Source organism: Triticum urartu, chromosome 1 (assembly GCF_003073215.2).
Source record: "Triticum urartu cultivar G1812 chromosome 1, Tu2.1, whole genome shotgun sequence".
NCBI classification, from domain to species: Eukaryota; Viridiplantae; Streptophyta; class Magnoliopsida; order Poales; family Poaceae; genus Triticum; species Triticum urartu.
In genome coordinates, this window is record NC_053022.1 from 277,041,019 (window position 1) to 277,052,853 (window position 11,835).

The following is an 11,835-nucleotide window of genomic DNA, read 5'->3' on the forward strand; positions in this document are numbered from 1 at the left end:
AGTTTCTTCATGCGCTTTACACCAATATGACCTAAACGGCTGTGCCACAAATAAGTTGCACTATCATTATCAACTCTGCATCTTTTGGCTTCAATATTATGAATATGTGTATCACTACTATCGAGATTCATCAAAAATAGACCACTCTTCAAGGGTGCATGACCATAAAAGATATTACTCATATAAATAGAACTACCATTATTCTCAGATTTAAATGAATATCCGTGTCACATCAAACAAGATCCAGATATAATGTTCATGCTCAATGCTGGCACCAAATAACAATTATTCGGGTCTAAAACTAATCCCGAAGGTAGATGTAGAAGTAGCATGTCAACCGCGATCACATCGACTTTGGAACCATTTCCCACGTGCATCGTCACCTCGTCCTTAGCCAATCTTCGCTTAATCCGTAGTCCCTATTTCGAGTTGCAGATATTAGCAATAGAACCAGTATCAAATACCCAGTTGCTACTACGAGCATTAGTAAGGTACACATCAACAACATGTATATCACATATACCTTTGTTCACCTTGCCATACTTCTTATCCGCCAAATACTTGGGGCAGTTCTGCTTCTAGTTTCCAGTCTCTTTGCAGTAGAAGCACTCAATCTCAGGCTTAGGTCCAGACTTGGGCTTCTTCACTTGAGCAGCAACTTGCTTGCCGTTCTGCTTGAAGTTCCCCTTCTTCCCTTTACCCTTTTTCTTGAACTGGTGGTCTTGTTAACCATCAACACTTGATGCTCCTTGTTGATTTCTACCTCCGCAGCCTTTAGCATCGCGAAGAGCTCGGGAATCGTCTTATCCATCCCTTGCATATTATAGTTCATCACAAAGCTCTTGTAGCTTGGTGGCCGTGATTGAAGAAATCTGTCAATGACACTATCATCTGGAAGATTAACTCCTAGTTGAATCAAGTGATTGTAGTACCCAAACATTCTGAGTATATGTTCACTGACAAAACTATTCTCCTCCATTTTGCAGCTGCAGAACTTATTGGAGACCTCATATCTCTCAATCTGGGCATTTTCTTGAAATATTAACTTCAACTCTTGGAAAATCTCATATGCTCCATGACGTTCAAAACGTTGTTGAAGTCCCGGTTCTAAGCCATAAAGCATGGCACACTGAACTATCGAGTAGTCATCAACACGCGACTGCCAAGCATTCACAATGTCTGCAGTTGCCGGCGTGGGTGGTACACCTAGCGGTGCTTCTAGGACGTAATTCTTCTGTGCAACAATGAGGATAATCCTCAAGTTATGGACCCAGTCCGTGTAATTTCTACCATCATCTTTCAACTTTTCTTTCTCAAGGAACGCATTAAAATTCAACGGAACAACAACATGGGCCATCTATCTACAACAACATAGACATGCAAAATACTATCAAGTACTAAGTTAATGATAAATTAAAGTTCAATTAATCAAATTACTTAAGAACTCCCACTCGGACAGACATCCCTCTAATCATCTAAGTGATCACGTGATCCATATCAACTAAACCATGTCCGATCATCACGTGAGATGGAGTAGTTTTCAATGGTGAACATCACTATGTTGATCATATCTACTATATGATTCACGCTCGACCTTTCGGTCTCAGTGTTCCGAGGCCATATCTGCATATGCTAGGCTCGTCAAGTTTAACCCGAGTATTCCGCGTGTGCAAAACTGGCTTGCACCCATTGTATGTGAACGTAGAGCTTATCACACCCGATCATCACGTGGTGTCTCGGCACGACGAACTTTCGCAACGGTGCATACTCAGGGAGAACACTTATACCTTGAAATTTAGTGAGAGATCATCTTATAATGCTACTGTCGATCTAAGCAAAATAAGATGCATAACAGATAAACATCACATGCAATCAATATAAGTGATATAATATGGCCATCATCATCTTGTGCCTTTGATCTCCATCTCCAAAGCACCATCATGATCACCATCGTCACCGGCGCAACACCTTGATCTCCATCGTAGCATCATTGTCGTCTCGCCAACTATTGCTTCTACCACTACCACTATTGTTTAGTGATAAAGTAAAGCAATTACATGGCGATTGCATTTCATACAATAAAGCGACAACCATATGGCTCCTGCCAGTTGCCGATAACTGTGTTACAAAACATGATCATCTCATACAATAAAATTTAGCATCATGTCTTGACCATACCACATCACAACATGCCCTGCAAAAACAAGTTAGGCATCCTCTACTTTGTTGTTGCAAGTTTTACGTGGCTGCTACGGGCTGAGCAAGAACCGTTCTTACCTACGCATCAAAAACCACAATGCGGCATAGTGATTGCTTTTTGATATTCAGAAAGAACCCTGTTCATTGAATACGATTCAACTAAAGTTGGAGAAACAGACACCCACTAGCCACCTGTGTGCGAAGCACGCCGGTAGAACCAGCCTCCCGTAAGCGTACGCGTAATGTCGGTTTGGGCCGCTTCATCCAACAATGCTGCTGAATCAAGAATAACCTAGTGACGGCAAGCAATATGTATATACCCACGCCCACAACTCCTTTGTGTTCTACTCATGCATATAACATCTACGCATAAACCTGGCTCTGATACCACTGTTGGGGAACGTAGTAATTTCAAAAAAATTCCTATGCACATGCAAGATCATGGTGATGCATAGCAACGAGAGGGGAGAGTGTCATCCACGTACCCTCATAGACCGTAAGTGGAAGCGTTGTGACAACGCGGTTGATGTAGTCATACATCTTCACGATCGACCAATCCTAGTACCGAACATACGACACCTCCACGATATGCACATGTTTAGCTCGGTGACGTCCCACGAACTCACGATCCAGTAGAGCCTCGAGGGAGAGTTTCGTCAGCACGACAGCATGATGACAGTGTTGAAGAAGCTTCCGACGCAGGGCTTCACCTAAGCACCGCTACGATATGACCGAGGTGGATTATGGTGGAGGGGGGCACCGCACACGGCTAAAAGATCAATGATCAACTTGTGTGTCCATGTGTGCCCCTGCCCCCGTATATAAAGGAGCAAGGGGGGAGGCCGGCCCTAGGAGGGTGCGCCAAGAGGAGGAGTCCTCCTCCTAGCGGGAGTAGGACTCCCCTTTCCTAGTCCCACTAGGAGGGGGAAGGAAGGAGTGGGAGAGGGGAAAGGCAAGGGGGGCGCTCCCCCTTCCTTGTCCTATTCAGACTCAAGGGGAGGGGGCGCGCGGCCTGCCCTGGCCGGCCCCTCTCTCTCTCCACTAGGGCCCATCAAGGCCCATTAGCCCCCGGGGGGTTCCCGTAACCCATCCGGCACTCCGGTTTTCTCCAAGATCATCCAAAACCCTTCCGATGTCCAAATATAGCCGTCCAATATATCAATCTTTATGTCTCGACCATTTCGAGACTCCTTGTCATGTCCGCGATCACATCCGGGACTCCGTACTACCTTCGATACATCAAAACACATAAACTCATAATACCGATCGTCACCGAACGTTAAGCATGCGGACCCCACGGGTTCGAGAACTATGTAGACATGACCGAGACTCATCTCCGTCAATAACCAATAGCGGAACCTGGATGCTCATATTGGTTCCTACATATTCTACGAAGATCTTTATCGGTCAAACCGCATAAAAACATAAGTTGTTCCCTTTGTCATCGGTATGTTACTTGCCCGAGATTCGATCGTCAGTATCTCAATACCTATTTCAATCTCGTTACCGGCAAGTCTCTTTACTCATTCCGTAATACATCATCCCGCAACTAACTCATTAGTTGCATTGCTTGCAAGGCTTATAGTGATGTGCATTATGGAGAGGGCCAGAGATACCTCTCCAACAATCGGAGTGGCAAATGCTAATCTCGATCTATGCCAACTCAACAAGTACCATCAAAGACACCTGTAGAGCACCTTTATAATCATCCAGTTACGTTGTGACGTTTGGTAGCACATAAAGTTTTCCTCCGGTATTCGGGAGTGGCATAATCTCATAGTCATAGGAACATGTATAAGTCATGAAGAAAGTAATATCAATATACTAAACAATCAAATGCTAAGCTAACGGAATGGGTCAAGTCAATCACATCATTCTCTAATGATGTGATCCCGTTAATCAAATGACAACTCATGTCTATGGTTAGGAAAGTTAACCATCTTTGATTCAACGAGTTACTATCAAAACTGAACGCACCAGTAGCAGAAAAGCAGTAGCAACAGCAGCGCGTGCGAGAGCCGGGGCTGCTGGTCGTGTAGCAGCATCAATCGACTGACTTTTCATCTCTGGTCAGTCGATTTTCCAGCCGTTGGATACGAAATCAAGGGTCTGCAGTTCATCTTCAACCTCCACCCCCCTGAGCCACCACCCACCACTGGCCAAACCACCGCCCCCCGCCGCCCGCGGCTGGCGGTGCGCCGCCCCGCCTGCCCTGAAACCACTCCCCACCACCGGTCCACCGCCCCCGGCCATCCCTCTAGGCCCCTCGTGCCAAGATTTTTCTCCGATGATCCCCACGCCACTGCCCCACCACCACCGGCGACCACCGCCCCACCCTGAACCCTAAGATATATAATGGGGTACCTCTCCAGCGAGCCCCCTCCCCACTGTGACTGGTTCTTCCTTAACTTCGGTGAGCCCCCTGAAAATCGACTAACCCAAAAGTCGATTCAGTCGACTGAAGTGTAGCTAAATCGAAGAACCATCACAAGCAAGAGCAAGAGCGAGAGCAGCAGCGCAAGCAAGAGCAAGAGCAGACCAGGCAGGGGACCGAGAGCAAGAGTAGAGCAGTAGCGCGAGTGAGATCTAAAGTAGAAGCAGCTCCTACTGATGTGGACGTCGCCGCCGAGGGAGCGATGCCGTGGAGGAAGTGGCCGCCGCCGCCGCCGTGTATGGAGCCGCGCCATGTTGCCTCGGGACCGAGCACTGGCAGCACCGTGAGATCAAATCAAGAAGAAAATGTGGCGATTAGTGTACAACCTCTTTGGTGGCGCTGATTAGGCCTCAGCTTCATCCGAGGAAACGGCGTTGATTCTGCTCTTCCGGTGGTCCAGGTGAAGACGGCGGTGTGGGAGTGGAGGTGGCGTGAAAGACGAGGGGAACGTCAGGGCAGCTCCTTGGAGGTGGAGGACGGGGTGGCTGAACCGGCGGGACGATGAGATCGATGATGGATTCTCATCCGGTGTGGTGGATGAGGGACGTCGAGGTATTGCCGTGGATGACATCGTCGGGGAAGAGGCTCCGTCTGGGTGGCAGACGGAGGAGGGTGTGGGGCTTCGCGGGTTTTCGCGGACTCGATGTACGAATGGGTGGGCGGATGGGATGGGAATGGGGAACCATGGCTTAGGGACGCGCTTGTCCGAAATGTGGGGTAAGTTATGGAAGTACCCCCACTGATTTGAGTTAGGCGGTTCTTTCGGTTCAAGGGTATCACGGGCATTTCGCATATCAGGATTTCGCAGGAGATGGGAGTTTTCACGCGCATTGTAATTTTTGGATAGTAAGGTGCGGGTTGAGATGGAAGGAGTTTTCGAAGAACAACAGACAAAGATCTTAAATATTTCGGGGTAACAAGGCATGGGTTGAAGAGGCGGGAGTTTTGCAGCATGATAGACAGAGATGCTAGCTTGAAATTTCGGCATAACAAGGCGCGGCTTGAAATTTCGGGAGAACAAGATTAATGTGTACAAAAAAAGACAATTCACACCTCATCACTAGAGAGAGTCATGTCCCGTTTTACTATATTACTAGAAATGCATTCAAATACCACAATAAAAAAACTAAAAAAATCAGGACAACAAACATAACATGTACAATACCAAATCAATTTGCACTTCCCTCAACAATAAAAAATCAATTCGTGTTGTCTAGCATATGGACTAAATTTGAGTACATTTTCCATGTTTGAATGAGATTGTACTCGGGTTAGTTATACAACCATCTAAATGTTATCTTCACAACACATGACATGAATAAAGCAGTAGTAAATACCTATATAAATACGAACTACATGTACATACAATCTCAAATTCAAATATATGTATCAATTTTATGTTGAATTCAAATCATAGTACATGTATGCTCTAGCTAGATGTTTGGAATCTAAACCATGTATGATACTACGTACAATGTGTTTAACACACACAACACACACAAACACCATTTAGACTAGTAAGGTACACGTGCATTACACGCATGAGATTTGGCAACCAAATTATGAATAAATACCACATTATAGCATGTAAGTTTTGAGTCATATATGCATGATGTAGATGTTCGTTTAATTCTTATAGTTCGTCTCATTCAAAATCATTTAGTTTTTATAAAAAGCTAATCTATTTTAAGATTCATGGAATTGTGCTTTGTAAAGCATAAAGTAAAAGCAAATAATGGTAATTCATGGAGAAAAACATTTGAGCAATTATGATACAGAAGATTCTAGAACAAATAAGAAGTGCTTGTGTTTTGAGGTTTGTGCATTATGCTTAAGTTCAACCATTGAGTCTTCTAGATTGTACATATGGAAAAATCTGGTGGAATGTCGATGATATCTAATGGCCAGTAGTGCTCGGATTTGCCATCTCTGCACCGTCGGATTGGGTTCATCCAACAACCATCTTTCAAAGTTAAAGTTATCCGCACACTATATAGAAGATATAGAATATAATATATAGGGGTATATATATATATATGTGATGTGAAAGCCACCCAACATCTCCAATTAGAATAGTGTGTCCATGCACGGATGCAATGTGGCCAAACGATATCTGCCATCGGTATTTCAAATTCAAATCAGTCTGACCTTGTTCAATGAGTATATAGTATAGCGTGCTCATTTCGAAACATGGGTTTCAAACATCATGATCTCCTATTCAAATATTTGAATTCAACTTTACATTGATTATGACCTCACCTAGTCTTTTACACCCACACAGTCATCTTCTCTTTATAATTGTACCACTTACTTTCTCTCGTGCATGCATGCACACACACTACCACTCGGCATTATCCATTGCACACATGCAATATTTTTGTTCAGGTCGGTCTCCCATGCATGCACGCACACACACACACATCTCCCCCTCTTCATCATATCAGGCATTCTTTATCTCTCACGTGCATGCGCAATGATCGATGTTCCTCTATGTGGTGTGTATATATAGCTATGTCTTTCCTAGTTTTCCACACAAACCGATCAATCTATATATCTAGTGAGGCTCACCCTCTTTCCCATGCACACATCGATCAATCTATACCTCTCTAAATAGGATTGCATAGCTAATACACCCACATTAATTATATATCCAATGTCGCCTTCTCATCATCCATGCCTTCCGCTTCATCTCTCAGACGCGCGCACAGTGACAAAGACAGGGGCAGTAAGGGCTAATGTGAATGTGATTAGTAGATCAATTGCTGGTAAAAAGGTTTAAGTTGATGAATTGACCCTCCACGTAAAGGATTATCAATGCTTGGCCCCCTAGCTCATTTATTTTTCATGGCTCTGCCACTGCGCGCAACATCGCACGTTCTCGCCCCCTCTCTTTAAATATCGATCTCGCACTTGTGCACTCCTTCATAGTGTCCCTCCACTTGTCCCCTCGCACCATCTTCCAGCCCCCACCAGATTTTTCCACATGTACAATCTAGAAGGCTCCATGGTTGAACTTAAGCATAATGAACAAACCTCAAAACACAAGTGCTTCTCCTTTGTTCTAGAATCTCCCGTATCATAACTACCGAAACTTTTTTCTAGTTGAATTGCCATTATTTGTTTTTACTTTATGTTTTACAACGCACAATTACATGAGTCATAAAATAGATTAACTTTTTTATAAAAACAAACATCTACATCATGCATATATGACTCAAAGCTTACATGCTATAGTGTGGTATTTATTCATAATTTGGTTGCCAAATCTGATGTGTGCAATGCACGTGTAGCTTACTAGTACTTTCAGTATGTGCAAAGCACGTAGAATTCCAATGTCACGCTACATAGTGTCTCTCTTTCAGTTCATGAAGCCACATGTCACATGTGGAGGCGTTGTCGCGACCTCCTTGTGTGGATTGATCATAGTGACGTGCTGCTAGTTCCAGAAGAATGTACTCGTCCTCTCTCACGCACGCTGGCAGTACATGCACGAAGCGAAGATGTGCATGCACGCACTCATTCCCTCGCACGCACACGCGGGTACACGGTGGGATACATTTTTGTACGAAGATCCACCCCATGTGATAATTTGACGCGTGTAAAGTCCTTCACTTCATTGATGGTCAATTAATACATCGCATGCAAATTGAGTGGACGCGAGGGAGGACGTAGTTGAGAAAGACATTACTAATCCACTGCGTGCATGCGAGTAGCTAAATCATGGGTTGGTACTTCCATTGGTATCCTTCGTATTTTGTGCCAATTTTTTTACCATATTTTAAGTAACATGATATTTATGCATGTCATAAAAAGTGGCATAAAAAAGGGGCCAATAAACCAGGACACAAGCAACATGATCAGTTTTTTTCCAAGGCTACTGTTGGTGGCCTTTGTATTTAAATATGGACGAAGTGGAGTAGTTCTTTATCTTAGCCTCGTAGGGCTCTCCCAGCGCCTGGGCTCGCCTCCCCTCCTCGCCCACCTGATCCCGCCATGGAGGATTCCGCCATGGATAATCCCTTAGATCCTAGGATCCCGCGGGTTGCCCTCTCACTGCGCCCCGCAGCACTGCCACCTTTGAGCGAAACCCACATGTGTTTTAGAGGGGATCCATTGCTCTGGAATCACAGATTAGTGGTGCTGGAGGACATGCCAGGATTGCATTTCAGATCAAGGAAGCGTCACATTGATTGGCGAGAAGTTCTAAGGAGCTGCGCCTGGCGCAACACAAGGCAGAGGCGCTAGTCGATCTCAGGGAAGAGATGCCGAGGGATGTCAGCATCTGGCAGCGTCGCGTTGATTTGGAGCTAGGGCTAATGGCATAGATCATATTCATGGAGTCAACTATGGAGGAAAGTACGCGCATGCCTGCAGAATGGCATGAGCAGCCGGTGCAACTGTTCAAATGGGCAGCAGGAGAAGCCAAATCGTGGGACCAGCTGCGGCGGCGCCGCTGGGCATGTATCGTAGGCGAGGTGAGCTACCCTCCTTCCCCGCCAGCGATGCAGTGACCTACTCGGTTGCTGCTGCAGTGAACTTGCGGCGCCATGGTGGTTTGCAACAATGACAATCACTCCATCTATATGTATTGTATTCCCGTGAAAATACTTGGTCATTTGGAAAAAGATGGTAATTGATTTATCACTAGTTTTTGAATGCTTGGTCGTGACAATCACCTGAAGCCACAACCAGAAGTCTCCGTCGCGTAATACTTACGATCGGCCAGACCCACGACACGCGTCGGCTTGGTCTGACATGTAAGATCTGTTACATCACTGACTTGTGCGACCGTATTTGAGCAATAGTACTTGAAATTTGTGTTCCAGGAAACTCATTGGGAGCCGGTTCGGGCCTCGAAACCAAAACCATGAATTAATATTTAGCTTGTTCCCATCACATTCCAAAAGTGTATACAAATGCTCCCACCTCGTTTCTTGTTTCTTAACATATCAACCAATATGAGATGTGGGCGTGCATATTTTCAATGACTCAAGACTACCAAACAGGACATCCAGCGGTTAGTTCATTGCATGCAATGCTATTAATTAGCAAATAAACATTAAGTTCTATCGTTTTCCCCTCCTTCTTGGTCACGGCGCACAACCTAAGATGACTTATTCACCTAGACAGAGGGAGTAGTATAATTAAGTGCAAACCTACTCACACCTAGTACGTATCAAACCTGAACGTGTTCCCACTGTCCATGTTTTAGTACTAGTGCTAGTACTAGGTTATAAAAAGGGGAACTAGTACATAGCCGAAAATCACTCTACCTCTTCCTCCTCATAAGTCTTTCTTATTCGTCCATCCTTGCCATGACCGGTGTGTAGAGCTCTAGGTTGAGAACTATCCGAATTACTCGTAACAAGGGAGCGGCCACCAAGGCCGCGGAAAAAAAGAGAGGGCTCGCCACCTTGCAGAGACCTCGAAAGATCTCTCACGGGCAGGCGAGGGATCCCAGGAGCGCCCTAGCCGCGGAGGCGAGGGCTCCCAGGAGCGCCGTAGCCGCGGAGGTGAACATGCCAAGCTGGCGGCACTGGAGTCGTTATCCCTCGACACCATGCCCGATCAGATCAATAAGCAGGAGGATTTCATCGACGACTTGGTGGAGCTACTGAAGGAGAACCTCGACGACATGCCTGTCGGCGTCCTGGGAACGGGGGTCCCCAGACTTGCCTGCCTGCGGCCCACGGCGTGGCTCCACCAGCGGCCCTGTACGGCCCATCCTCATCAGCGAACACTCAAGACCCTCGCGAGGGGCCATGCCTCGCAAGGCGAACGACACAAGGCCTCCTCAGGGGCGACCTCACCAGGATGGCTCGCGAGGGACAGAGAGATCAAGGCGAAGGGCACCTCGCAAGGTCCCTGTGACGCAAGCCATGATGAAAAAGGCCAGGCGGGCGCCAGCACGCGCAGCATACTCATTTCCTCTTTGGTGCTAAAGAGGCAAGCGCAGGCGAGGAGTCCGGAGGTATCAGGCAAAGGTTTCCATATCGGTGCAACAAGACCAAGACCATCAGGATGGCAGGACAGAGGTCACCATGGAGCCCAGGACGGCATCACCACCAGAACCTTTGGCAGGCGAAGACCACCTTTTGTCAGGATAACTTGTACTAGTTGTCTCCCTTCAAATTTGGCCGTTGTTGGATCCCTTCCCGCCTACATTTGGGAAGAGGACCAGGGCCTCTATAAATAGGACTAGCCACCACAGTAGGAGGAAACAGATCTGGAGACGGGTCTGGGATCATTCAGATCATCCTCGACCACACAAGCTCACAGAGCTCCAGAACACCTCCCCTCAGGAGGCTGTTCTTCCCTTGTATTCGTTCATCCACAGCCTAAGAGGCAATCCACCACACCACACTGGAGTAGGGTATTACACCACATCGGTGGCCCGACCCAGTATAAACCATGTGTCCTTTGTTCTACGAGTTCAGTGTGCTGAGCTTTGAGATCATGGTGAGAGCGTGAGCTAGGAGGGAGGAGAGATCTTCGTGCGCACCCATGAGTTCGAACCTCAAGGGTTTTGCCGGAACCTGAAATCTGACATTTGGCGTGCCAGGTAGGGGTGCGCCGAAGCCTCTCTTCCATTAGCAGACCCGCCAGCACTCTACAGCGCCAATGTCCGACGACCTGAGGGCCAATGCCGACCACTGGGTAGCTTGGCCAGCCCGGGCGGCATCGGCCGCCCAAGAAGACCTCAACTCCGAGCTCCAGGCGGCACACGCACCGCCAAACGATGCGGGGCGCAGGCGGCGTGGTTCAGTGCCGTCCACCCTTACCCCATGGTGCGCGTGAGCCGCCGCAAGGTCCTCAAGCTACGCCACGGCGATGGCACCGCACACCCGACAGGAACAAGCGAACATGAGGGCTGCGCCCATAGTGGCGAGGGAGCTGCTGCAGTGCTGACTAATGGAGAGCGACCGAGATGCATTGCTGGAGCACGTTGCCGAGCTGTTGGACGCCGCGGCCAGGGTTACGTCGCCTTTCTGCTCCTTGCTTACGCCTCAGGTTGTGGCCGGATAGCATGGTGGGCCTCGTCGCACCAGCACACCCCCGGGAGCACCAGGAGGTTTCGTCGGCATCGGCACAACCAGCGGCGCCAGGCACCCAACCGCACCTATGCCTCCCCCGATGGGCGCAGGCATAAGCATTGCCACCCACGGTCTCAGTAGGATGCCACCCTACCATCGTCAAAGCGG